The 14,215-nt window shown below is 38.1% G+C and overlaps 1 pseudogene; it reads right to left on the reverse strand.

The window, feature by feature from the left end:
- Positions 1-1,915: 1,915 nt before the first annotated feature.
- Positions 1,916-3,125, reverse strand: LOC116878200 (annotated as a pseudogene).
- Between the last annotated feature and the right edge of the window lie 11,090 nt (positions 3,126-14,215).

Here is a 14,215-nt window from a genome sequence, read left to right on the forward strand (position 1 = left end):
AACAATATTGGCGATGAATTGATAACTGTGGAATCTGGGTGATCGGTCTATGGGAGTTTATTATACTATTCTCTCAATGTTTGAAATTTCTGTAATAAATTTTAGAAGTTTAAAACATCATTGTTCATTTTAACTCATTCACCCATTCATCTAAAATTTATTGGGCAATCATTAAAGATTTGAAAAGAACAACAACAGAGACGAATTTGAATTTATGTAAATCTAGAGGAAAAGTTGAGTGTAATAATACAAAATAGAAAAAAATAAAGTAGAATCCTTTTCATTAACAATGTTCTCCTCTTCTCTATCCAGAACACAATAAGCACATTCAGAGTCCAAATAACCCCTTTGAAATATCCAATTGTCCTCTCTTCATTAAAAAAAACAGAAACTAACTCTGGAAGGTGAACCTCATTCAATCCCCGGGTGAATTAGTGAAGTAGGTGATCTGATTTTCATATTTTGAGAACACCTTTGTCAGGGTCTTTCCTTTGCCTTCATGCAGAGGTCTTTTCAGACCTTCCACAGTCTTACACTCTCCCATTTGGTAAATTTGCCTGTGGGTGGACTGTATTGCCTTTATAGGATTATTTGCTTAAGGCACAAAATGCACTATATTAAATGCTGTGTTAAGTATTTAGAATATGCATTTTCAGATACATATAGCTATGTGATTTCTTTGAAAAATACCAATTAGTATGGTTTTTAAATTAAAATTCTTTTTGGAGCATCTGATAATTATAGACACTCTGACAAACATTTCAATAATCCCAGTTATGATTTATCTTTCATAATGTTTTCTAAAAGAATAAATTAATTCTCTCCAAAGAACTTATTCTGAAGTACTTATTTATATATCATCTCACTTTTCAATGTTACTCTTCCTCTCCTTCTCCTTCTTTATTCTTCTTCCTCTTCTGCCTCCTCTCCCTCCTCCTCTTCCTTCCTTCCCCTCCCCACTTCCTTTTCTTCTTCTTTCTCTTCTTTTAACTAAATACCAGTTCAGGAAAGCAAGGTACACCTTCAAGAATTAGATTTAAAGTGGGTCTTGGGGGGCGCCTGGGTGGCTAAGTGGGTTAAGCCTCTGCCTTCAGCTCAGGTCATGGTCTCAGGATCCTGGGATCAAGCCCCGAGTCGGGAATCTCTGCTCAGCAGGGGGCTACTTATTCCCCACTTTACCCCCCCACCTGCCTCTCTGCCTACTTGTGATCTCTCTCTCTGTCAGATAAATAAATAAAATTAAAATGGATTTTTGGGACATTTTAGACAGAGAAGAGAAAATGATGAGACCTAAGTCAAATTTCATAAAGAAAAGGACACGATGATTCTTTCATGAACAAAAGAATGGAATTGTATAACTATGTAAGGTGGCTCAGGATCATTTTCACATGGCAGAAAAGGTCCCTAGAACACTGGACATGTGAAATGTATCAAGTGCAGAATTATTTAAATTAAAAAGAAAACAATATGTATATTTATATATATAAATATATAATAGATATGTTTTTGTACATAAAGATACATATACATAAAGACAGGAAAAATGTATGTTTATTATATTACCTCTATATTACATAATACATATATATTATATATCACATTATACATTACATAATAATCTATTATATTATTTATACATATACATAAAGATATGTATAAATACAACATATAGAGTATTTTGAAGTAATTGCCTTGATTTTTAGCATTGGGGGTTGTAGAGGTGGGCATATGATCCAAATCTACCAGACGGTCCATTGGCCAACATGGAGCAGGAAGAACAATGCAATCCAGCTGAAACAAATAACACGCCAGTATATAAAAAAAAGGAAAGACTCACAACATGTATGTTTAAGATGTATGAGTGAGAGTTGCATGGTAAATTATGAAATATTGATTGCAACTGTTCCCAGATTGCTTTTTTTAATACAAATCATTAGGATATATTTATGCTATATATAAATCTACACATTAGAAGATAGTATTGAAATTTTACTCTACAGAGTATCACTCTAGAATTCTTTTTAAAAAAAAATCACTGGGTGGAATTAGATGATGACTGTGAAATAGATTCTCCCATTACAATACTGCTTCTGTCATTTAGAGTTTTGACAACACTTGTAGCTGGAGACTGTAGCACTTTACGAGAAAGTCTCATTCTTCCGTCAGCTGGATCACGCCCAAAGTATTTCACCTGAATTTCTTGGCCAACTTCTAATCCAAGGGCGGTGGGATGTTTAATCTTTCATTGATCAAGTTGTGTGTTATGGAGTAGTACTGCAGTCATATTTGGATATAATTTAACCATCACTCCAGTGTCTCTGATTTCAGTTATTGTGGCGGTATACACTGCTCCAAATTTCTAGTTGCTGCTCTTGATCATCTTTGCAGATTTCAGTAATGAAGTCTCTTGCTTCATGCATAGCACTTGGTGTTGGTGCAAATAAGAAAATGTTTCTTCATCCACCTAACAGTTACTCCTGTTTCAGCCTGAAGCTTTTTTAAATGATATCCACCTGGTCCAACAAATTTTGCCTGTTTTGATAATGGAAACTGAATAGTTTCTACAACAGGTCCATTTTCTTTTCTAGATGCTCGAGATTTTGAAATAGTTTTGTTCATAATCTGTAGTATCTCCTTCTTTGCCACTGAGGCTTGTTGAATGGCCTCCATAACAATTTTTATTGGTATTCCAGGTAATTTAATATCAGCCTGTAAGGCGGTTATTCCCTTATTGGTGCCGGCTATTTTGAAATCCATGTCACCATTGTAATCTTCAATTCCCAGAATATCTGTCAGCAAACGATAATCTTCTATTTCACCCTCGTCAGGATTGTTTTTGGTGACCAATCCTATTGCCACACCTGCGACAGCAGATGAAATTGGAACTCCTGCGTCCATTAATGCTAAACTTCCACCACATGCAGATGCCATTGAAGATGATCCATTTGACTCTAGGACTTCAGATGTTACTCTTATTGTGAAAGGAAAATCCTTGGGGATAACAGGATACAAAGCTTTCTCAGTAAGAGCACCATGCCCAAGTTCTCGTCTATTCACCCCAAATTACTTTCACCCCAAACTTTGCCAATTTCATTAGTGGCATAAGGAGGAAACTCATAGTGCATAGAGACATATAAGAAAATGTTTGGAGGAAATTGGAAGGGGAGGTGAACAATGAGAGACTATGGACTCTGAAAAACAATCTGAAGGGTTTGAAGAGGTGGGGTGTGGGAGGTTGGGGGAATCAGGTGGTGGGTATTAGAGAGGGCACGGATTGCATGGAGCACTGGGTGTGGTACAAAAACAATGAATACTGTTATGCTGAAAATAAATTAAAAAAAAAGATTAAAAAAATAAAAAATAAAAAATAAATGATGTTAAAAAAAGAAAAAAGAAAAGAAAATGTTTGAACAATGACCTTGGCATAGGGTTACCAACTTTCTCTTTTTTTCAGGTAAACATATTTTAAATTACCATCTGCTATATTTGTCATTTTATTCAAAACGATAGTTTTTTTTTTTTTTAAAGATTTTATTTATTTATTTGACAGTGAGAGATCACAAGTAGAGAGGCAGGCAAAGAGAGAGGGGGAAGCAGGCTCCCTGCTGAGCAGAGAGAACCCGATGCGGGGCTCGATCCCAGGACCCTGAGACCATGACCTGAGCCGAAGGCAGAGGCTTTAACCCACTGAGCCACCCAGGTGCCCCTCAAAACGATAGTTTAATGAAAAAGTAGAAAAGACGTAATTTCCAAAAGAAAAAAAAAATAGTCCCTCTCAAATCACATAGACAGATTACTGACAGGTATCACTCTGGATACCATTTTAGCAGAGCTGGGTTTTCTTTTATTAAACTCTTTTAAAACTCACATTATATAAATAACCTATATGTACAACACAGGAAGCTTGAAAATGCACAGAAAATCACTAAGGAAAAAAAAGTTTGAATTTCCTCATCCAAAGATAAAACCAAAACTTGGCGAGCACCTGGGTGGCTCAGTTGGTTAAGCATCAGCCTTTGGCTCAGGTTATGATCCAGGATCCTGGGATTGAGCCCTGAGTCAGGCTCCCTGCTCAGCAAGTGGTCTGCTTCTCCCTCTCTCTCTGTCCCTCGCCCCCAACTTGGCTCCCTCTTTCACTCACTCATTCTCTCTCTTTCTCTCAAATAAATAAAATCTTTAGGAAAAAACAACCAACAAACAAAACTTGGTGTGCATGCAGGTGACATTTTAAATGGGTAATCAACTGACAACTTTCATTAACCAAAAGTTATTATACTATTCTTGCCTTTTTTATTTAGCACTATATCATGAATACTTCTCAGGAACATATATATTCATCTACAACATGATTTTTAATAATTGCACAATGTCATATTTATATGAACACAGAATAATTTATTTAACCAATCCTCTAATTGTTGAACATTTGCTGCTTTTTTTTCCTCTTTTTTTTAATTTCTCCTCTATAGTAAGCAGTATTTTAATTTCCTCAGGTCTCTTCAGCTTGTGAATACAGACTAAAGGTCTACCTCAGTGGTAAGGTACCTTTCACCATCTCTTGTTTCCATACTTATTCATGCAGAATCTTAGCCTGGAACACCCATGGAAGTCCCTAGGGATAGAAGCTTCACTTGACTTCAATAACAACTCAGATCCTTTCAGAATAATAGCTCTTATGAATATTCTCTGGGCACACTGGTATCCACCGGAAATCACTGAAGTCCCAATAAGCTTTAAGTGGTCTACATTCTCTTTCATATCTGGAGAAAGCTTAGTTCCCATTGTAAGCATTTATATTATTTTGTATTAGAGGGATTCAGAACACACGTCGTTGCTTAGCCCGCAAGGCCCCCCATGAAAACAGTTCCTTTGGTTCTGCCTGAAGGCCCTCTTTCTAAAAATCTTGGACAGTTATGCCTGAATTGGTCAGGGGGCCAAGAAAATGCAGACCAGGCCTTGAAAGTCTTTTCACTATAGGAAGGGCTCCTGCTATGAGGAACACTTTGGGAACCTCTGTCTCTTCTTCTGGAATAAATTCCTAGAAGTGAATTTCTAATGTGCATTTTTTAAGGCTTTTACTGTTATGGGCTGAATTGTTTCCCCTAAATTCATATGTTGAAGCCCTAACTCCCAGTACCCCAGAATGCAACTACATTTAGAAATGAGGACTTTAAAGAGGTGAGGAGTTTAAATGAGACCCTTAAGTCAGGCCCAAATCCAATATGACTAGAGGAAATTTGGACACACAAAGAGACCTCAGGTGAGCTCATGGAGAACAGATCATGTGATAACACAAGGAGAAGACACCATCTACAAACCAAGGAGGGAAGCCTCAGGAGAAACCAAACTTCCTGACACAGGGACCTCAGATTTCTAGCCTCCAGAGCTGTAAGAAATAAATTCCTCACTCAGTCTGTGGTTACTTATTACGGCAGCCCTAGCAAACTAAGTACAAATGTATACTCCAGTATTCAGCAAATCACTCCCACTTCCCATATCGTTTTCTGTCATGGTTGCCATGAAATCATAGAATGTCACATTTGGAAGGACTTGGAGACCCATCTACTGACTTCATGAGGATCTACCATAAAGTTTTTCACATAAAAGTGCCAAAGCCCGACCCAGACTTCTGAATCATTCTGCATGGGCCCAAATTTGTGTATTTACAAAGCTCTTCCCCAGCATTTACAGAATGCTCTGCTTAAAAAGACTGGTAATAACTCTCACTAATACGAATAGAGGGAAACATATAACATCCCTAATTAGTGACTGCAGTAAAATGCAAGTCTGTTGAGAGCTCTTTCCAGTAAACTGCACCAGCTCCTTCTCCAAATAATTTGAAGTGCTGCTTCCTGCCTCTAGTTCCCATGAGTAGGGATTTCTTTCAGTGGGCTCTAAGATGCTGTTTGCTCTGAAAAGACAATTAAAGTAATGAAGATGGTGATAGGTGGAGGCATGTATTGAGCACTTTCATGCTAAGCACTGTGCAAAGGGATTTGCATAAATCAATTCCTTTAATTCTTACTACAACCCAGACAGATATGTTATTATTCCCATTTTTCAGATAAGGAAATGAAGGCTCAGACTTAGGTTCATGAATAGTATGAGAGACAAAATGCAAAGCCTAACTCAGAACCCCATCCAAGTGACTCAAAAAAAAAAAAAAAGAGAACTTACACCTTCCAAGTGGGTCATATTTCAAAACATGAGTGGGCATGTCTGTGTTCTTCACAGACATGGAATGAAGCCAACTGTGGGAGACCAGGAATGGATTTAGACTCACCCAGTGGAGGGTTAGGTACTGAGTGTGGGTCTTGAGAGGCAGCCCAGTCCAACCCATAGTGCCCAAAGGGCTTGTCAGCAGATGAAAGATGGTTGTCCTGGCATGCTGGGGAGTGTGGTCCACCAAAAAGAATAAAGAGCCTCTACAAATCAAGAGAGTCTGGAAGTAATATTTGGAAGTCTGTCACCACCAGTGTGGCTTGGGTGAAAAATCTGAGGGGAAATAGCATTTAATAGCAAAGGGAACATAGATAACCGGGTTTAAATTTTCCACTCTATCCTTTTTAGCTGCATGGCTTTGAATAAGTTTCTTAGCTCAGTTGAGCCCTAGTTTCCTAGTTTGAAAAATGAAGAGAATAATAGTTTTGCAAGTGGTTGGAAAAAATAGAGGCAGTACAAGAGAAAGGCTTAGCCCTTAGTGTCCAATGGAGACAGAGCAGAACCAGCAAAGCAATGACGACTCTCTTCTGGAAAAACCATGGTTCACACTGTTGGCAATGGGATTTCAAGCAAGGAGAAAGAGATCAAGAGGTCATAACCAAGGCACAAGGTAAAACTAGACTGTCTATTGTAGCATCACTAACTGCTTAGACTAGAACTGCTTCAAGTCTTCTTCAGTAACCTACAGATGAGTGTCTGAGTGAGTGAGTGAGTGAGTGAGTGAGTGTGTGTGTGTGTAAGAAGGAAGGGGGAGTAGATGACTGTATAGGACAATAAAAAAAAAAAAAAAGGACAGGAATTTGGCCTGTAAAATCTATCTTACCTCGCTATCTCTGATTGGAGCATATTTAGCTACAGGAGCTCATTGACTTAAGCAATCCGGGGATCATTGCACTAGGGATTAGGGCCATGAGTACTTCCTTTGGAATCAGACAGAACGAAGTGTGAATTCCCACTCTTTCCCTTAGGAGCACTGGGATTCTCACAGGTTATTTAACCCATTTGAGCCCAGGATTCTGTAAGGTTTTGCCTTGGGCTTTCCACAAAACACACTTTTCCCCCCTTAATTAAAAAATATTCAGAGTTGTCTTGGTAGAATTTCATGTTTGAAAGTTTCTCATCAATAAAAGATATCTGTGGCATGATGGGAAATAAAAAAAAATGTACTAAAACAGAGACGAACCAATGTATGATTAGCTAAAGTAGCATCAATCACTCTCCACGTGTAGACCTCAGACCTTGGAGGGGAAGGGTCATACCTATGTCTGCTTTGAACATTTTGAAATCCAGCTTCCTAAACTCTCAATTTGATTTGGTAATCCTTTCCTTGACTAGTAGGAATACATCTACCCATCTCTCCCACATTTCCCACCACTTCCATTTCATTGATGCTTGCCTACCTGCTACCTTCATCCTCTCAGTTAAGTTAGAAGACAGCTGGCCTAGAAAAGATTTGGAATGAATTTCACTTCTAATTAAAAGGAAAAATTCATTTACAGACTTCTTAAAGACATATTACAGAAAGCATTATGATTGAAATTAAATGACTCTGTTGTCTGTTTCTGACACAGAGTTCAGAAAAATTCCCAGCCTGGGAATAAAATAGAGCCAGTCACAGGACAGGTACTCCAGAGCATTATACTCCCTCCATACCAATGAGCAAGCACTAAGTGCGGCTCTAACCCCAACTTCCTCGTAATACCTCTCCAATGAATTTCTTGTTGTCATAGGCAGTCTTTTATGTAATCCTTTCTTCTATATGTCACATCCTAGAATGAAACAAAGACCAGCCAAATGCCGTAAACCACGCAGAAGCCTCTTTGCTCCCTTAAGGAGACCAACAAATCTATTCTTATTGGTATTCCTGTTAAACCCTTATAAATACTGGTTAGTCTTTCATGGCCATTTAAGAGACTTTTATATGGTTTTTGAAATGCTCTCCAGCCATATTGCTTTTATCTTTTTTTTCTTTATTGATTTTTCTCCTTAAGACTTTAATTCACTCTTCTGAGGTTGCTACAGTCAAGAGAGAAATTCTGCAGATCACATAGAGATAACATTCTAACCCAGACTGGGTCACATGCATCTCACATAAGAATACCAGCTTCCTGCAGATAACTGGTCCTTTCCTGCGTTTCAAGCCCCTTCGGTCTCTCTTTTCATTTTTTCTCTGTCCCTTAGTATTTGAGACTTAATCTTTCTTCAGTCTTATTCTTCACGCTGAGCTCATCTGAAATGTACCAATAATTGCTACCAGCTAACTCTGGTTTCATCATTCTGAAAATTCCTCATTGAAACCAGCCCTGTAGAATACAAATCTGATCATTTCTGCAGGTTAAAGTGACATTTGGGATGTAGCTTTGCCAATGCACTATAATATGAGCATAGATAATTTGGGGATGAATTTGATTATATTTGTAAGAGGTACAGGCATGTAACATTTAGCTAAATGCTTTAACAAACACCACTTAATTTGATTAAAGCATCATCTAAATGGAAGTATTTTTTTTAAATTGTGTGATGACTAAACCTTTGTAATGTTTAATATTCTCCTGAAAAACATCTTTAGTTTTAATTTTTAGGTAGACCAAGTCCTGGATGCACTGGGCAATAGCTTAATCTATTTTATCTTCCAGATTTGTACCTATTAAATCCAACAAATACCTCCTGAGTTTCTACACTGTGCTAGAAATTGTGTGAGGTATTGAATACAGAGTTATAAGAGTCTTGGGTTGTAGTAAATATATGTTTTTGCAATTATACAAATAAATGAATGACATTGTGAGAAATACACTTACAAAATAATATACTACGATTGAATCTATATGGTGAATCAGGAAGGCTTCCTGAGGGAAGCAACATTTGATATTTTAGATTAAAATATTTTCAAGAGAGACCACTCATTGATTCCTTTACAAGTTCTGCCTTTATCCTTTAGGCTGAGGTCATTATCATTATTAATGTCACATTAAATCACTTCCAGTCCTGTAATATGGAAGGCAATGCAACATTTCACAATTTATTCCAATTGTCCTCCTGATGTTACTGATTTTTAGACACAAGAGGGACATGAAAACATATCTGCAAAAAAAGTGAAATTGATTTGAGGGCTTCCTTCCATGTGGTATCCTCTTTCTTCCCTGAGCCCACTGGCATCAGTTCTGTGTCTGATGCCAGCTATACACTGTTAAAGTGCTAACTGCTAAGTAAAGGCCTATTATTTTTCCATATGTTTGCATTTTAATAGAGCAATAGGAAGACCAAAATGCCAGGGAAATGCAAAACAATAAAGCTATAATAGTCGTATGATTGGCAGTAGGGTGACATTTGGAGAGTAGAGAACCACTGGGGCCACTTCCAGAGATGAGATAAGGTAGGAAGCCATGGCATAGTGTGCTCATAAAATTAGTGATGGGATAAACCTCTCTCTTCCAGTTTAATGGGTACACTGATTTTTCTCAAAATCAAAAAACAAAGTTGGCAGGAATCTAAATCTCTTAACTTGTCTGTTCTACTTATTCCTATTAGACCACCCTTCATTACCTCTTGTATTCATTAGTTGATTTTATTAATTCAAATAGTTCCATTAATAATGATCACCACCGTGTAGTATTTTATAATCATAAAATAGTGTATCCACTTGTTCTCATGTTATCTCATTCAATCCCCAATAAACCAAGTGAGGACACTGAGGCACTGAGGGGTTAAGAGACTTGTCCAAGATCACATAGCTGGTGGCCAGGTTGTACTGGTCTGGTGTGTGAGGGCCCAGGCTCTGTGTCACCATCACCACTCCCCTGTATGGGTGGATGCTGCTGATCCTTTGTGCGGGAGAAGATTCCTACGACTGCCTACTCTGGGCCCAGGGGAAGAAACTTAGTCTCCCACACAGAGGCAGCTCTTCTGTGGTCAAGAATCTAAGAAGAGCTGTGTCCTGAGGCTGGAACTCCCCTCTAAATTCTCTCGAGGTTCATTCAAAGAACATAGCACTTCTGAAGCCCAGGCATTCTAACTTAGATTGTTTTTGTATTTATTTTTTGTTTATTGAAAGAGTACAGAACACATAGCCTATTTATGACACCAAAATAGAAAGCACGCAATGCCCACTACAACCACGAAATTCCAAGGCACCAAGGCCCCAGAAACCCTGGATAAGACAGATCCTCACCTTGCCATCCCTCCTCGAGTGGTGTTAGTGGACTTCCTGTGTGATTCTGAGGTAGAGTCCGCTGAGGTCCTAAGAGCTGGCAACCACCTCCCCTCCCTAGATGGCATTCAGTTAGGAAGCATGACTGGTGGCTTCATACAAGAGGAGAAAGGAGGGAGGAGGGCTGTGGAGAGGAGGAGGAGCCCTCGGCAGAATTCCAAGTTCCGCGGTACTGGCCCCACGGAACTTTGGAAACAAGAATCAGGCTTGGGCTGCACAGGTTCCAAGTCACAGGGCTTCCATGGCTGGCAAGCGCCGAGCCGGAAATTCAGTTGAATAGAGCCCTAAATGTTTTTTTGTTTGACATTCATGCTTAACAGAAAATGATGAATCCATTAGCAACTCCTTCCGTTGCCAAAAGAAACAGACTTGCACTTGTAGATTGCTTTCATTCTGCGCTATCAAGCCACTGCATGTGCTGCTTTCACAAAGCTGACAGTCATCTATCATTTTTAAATGGGTTTAGAGGTGCAGTCGTCTTTGTCTCAAGTGTGTGGATGTGTCAGCGTGAATGCAACTCATTAAAACAGACTGACCCAAACAGTTTAAAGAGGATTCACAGTAGGGGGAAAATGTTTTATTTGAGGTTTGTTTGGAATTATTTTGAAGTTTGTCACTAATTTTGAAAAACAATGGGCTCATTTTCCCAACTTCTTTTTCTTGCCTGAGATGTGTTCAAGAGAACAAATAGCTATATTATATGCTGTCTCAAAAACATGCTCTTTTGGAAAGGAAGAAAGATTCTATGATTGTGAAATTTCAAGAGTTCCCTTGTGCTCTAGAACATTTCACATACTTAAAGGACTTCATGAAACCCCCAAGTTTTTCTCCCTCTCCTCAGTTCCTGACCCCCAATCCATAAATGACATCTTTGAACATAATCTTCAGACCCCTTTTTCATCATTTTGCTTAGCTTCTCAAAGAATATCTTTTGAAGTCAATGACTTAACATATGGATTAAATCTTAAATAAGATGGGTTTAAATATTAAGAGGAAAGCACCTGGCTATATGCATCTGAGTTTCATGGGACATCATTTTCTTTTAAATGCTTCAAGATGTTCCATAAAATGGAACATCTTGGCAAACCCATTCTCAGTGTCAGCCTGTGGACCTTCAACTTGTTTTCCAGTGGCTGTCTTCTTTCCCTTCTCTCATCTCACACTGATATTAAGCTCCTAAAGCAATAACAAAAAGACAAATGGCAGAAATTAAGATCCAGGAAGATCTGGACATAGAAATGAAGAAGAAAGTAATTGTCAAGAGTTTCAATGAAACTACTATGGTTGATCTTCTGAGTTTTGTTTGTGATCACAGAGGGAGATATCTAAAATATTTAATACCTTTAGTACTAAACACAGCCAATCAGAACGGTCACCTGAAGTAGAGTACCGGAAGCCCCTTGCCAGGGCAAGTGTTAACCCTTCAATTGCTGGATATAAGGAGGTTCAAGGTTTCCCAGTGTTGACATCAAGAAGGCTGGGGCAGTGGATGGGAGTATGTGGGGGCTGAGGGTAGTTGCTATTTATCAATCAGTAGAGAGGTATTCCAGTATTTTAAAGTCTCACTACACCAGTGTGCATTGGTCAAATTCCAGCCCTGTGTGTTATTATCTCTTATTCTTCATTGCACAGTTTTTTAGGACGCAAGGAAACAAAAGCATGAATACCCCATTATGTTTTGGCTTTTCTCAATAGTTTACCACTTCTTTCTGTACAACCCCAAATCAACAAAACCCCTACAAAGATACAAAGTGCTGTTCAAGCTGCTCCCACAAGAATGAATTGTTGTTGAAAGTGAGGTATACCCATTACCCGGTAAGGAGGGCATGTGTTTTGATGAGCACTAGGTGTTATACACGACTAATGAATCATTGAACACTACATCAAAAACTAATCATGTACTATATGTTGGCTAACTCAAGATAATAATAATAAAAAAGAAAGAAAAGTGAGGGATAAAGATTAAACCATAAGAAAAGGGTGAAATGGTAATTACAGTATTAAAAAATATTTTAAAATAAGAATGATTTCTTATTTCTTTTCCACCCCCATTTTATCCAAAAGACTTCTAGATTTTTCACAGTCCAAGGTCCACTGTAGAATAAAATATGCGGAATGTGCGTTTAACTTATATCACATATTACCTTTAAGGAACTGAAATTATTTGATGTAAATTAACTAATTCAGTCATTCCTCACCACTACCACTTCCCAAAAAGGTAAATTCAAGGCAAGTGTTATGATATACATTTTGCAGGTAAAGAAATTGGAGCAATTCTCAAGACCCTAAGTGTCCAACCAACGGAGGGCCAGTTTGAGTCAAGTTTCTTGCATCCAATGCTGCTTTGATCAAGTTGCCAAGTGGTCTGACAACAAGTAACATTCATACAGGAAGAGGATGGGAGAATGTGACAATTCTGAGACCTCATTCTTTACAACAGTATAATTGGATGTCCCTAGTGTAACTTAAGACATTTCAAAGCTTGAAATACACATCAAATATGATGAGGAAAAAGAGGAATGTATTGCTTTTATAAAAGAAGTACTGAAAAAAAAAAAGTTTCTACTTAAGTGCAGACAAATATAATTAAAAGCATTTGATAGAGAAAGAAAGCATAGACCAAAAGAGAGGGACAAGGGGCAGAAAGTTATATTCCTTCTAAAGTTGCCATAAGCCAAATGTGGCTGTTCACATCCAGTTTTCCCAGGCAGTATGCCCTACAGCAGGAGATTGTGTTTCTGATCTATTGAGAAATACTCAAGTCCAAAATATTTTATCTAAACCATTAATTAATATGCTACAAATAATTAGAAACTCAATAATATTTATGTAACAAATGTATACTTTATAAAGATTCAAAACGTCTGAAACTCTAACCGCCTCATGCATTCTATTTAATAACTGAAGATTAAATGTAGGCTTTGGAGTCAGATGGCCTAAGTTTGTTGTATTCGCATGTTATGACTTTGTGGCTGCATAACCTCAGATAAATTACTCACACTGACCTCAGTTTATACAATGGAGATATTAACATGATGTGCTTAGGTGTAAAGCTTAAGTATGTGTGTCAAATTCCAACAGAATGGCTGGTGGAGGGGAGATATTTGGGTGCCTCCCTCTGACAAATCTCCTTGTTATCAGTGAACATAGCAAAGACATTAATAATGAAATTACTGGCCTTTCTGTTACAAGGTTGGATTTTCCTCGAAAACAATGACAGTGCAGCTTTAGGAATACATAGCCCTTCCTCCTGGTCCTAACTACCCCTCAAGTTTTTCTTCATCCCAGATAGTCTGCTTAGTTCCCACTATCATATTTTCTGATAGCCCCAGGACTTGGGGCACCTTGTCAACCACATGGATTCTCTTTCAGGTGGCAGAGAAATACCCAGGCCCTCTTCAGAAGCAGGTAGAAGCCACTTAAATGTCCCCCTTTATTCATGTCTTTTAAGAAAACACAACATGTCCTTTGAATTTATACCGAGCAAGACAAGGAAAGACAAGGAAGAAAACTGTCAAATAAGGACAAATTTCACAACTTACTTATAAGAGCTCATTAAGAGTCAATTCTTTTCTTGACTGAACTGCAGATGGAACCAGTCTTTTTTGGTTCCAATATTATATGCTTTTTCTTTACTAATTTAGACTTCCATTATTTCTGACTGTTTTTATTTATTTAGCAAACATATATTGAGTACCTGCTATGGGCCAGGTAAAGAGTGCCCTAGGTACAGTTTCAGAACTTGACACATTTCAAGGCAGTCTTCCTACCTCCACTCTACTGGTT

This window comes from Lontra canadensis, unplaced genomic scaffold (genome assembly GCF_010015895.1).
Source record: "Lontra canadensis isolate GAN:19392208 unplaced genomic scaffold, GSC_riverotter_1.0 scaffold56, whole genome shotgun sequence".
Taxonomy (NCBI): Eukaryota; Metazoa; Chordata; class Mammalia; order Carnivora; family Mustelidae; genus Lontra; species Lontra canadensis.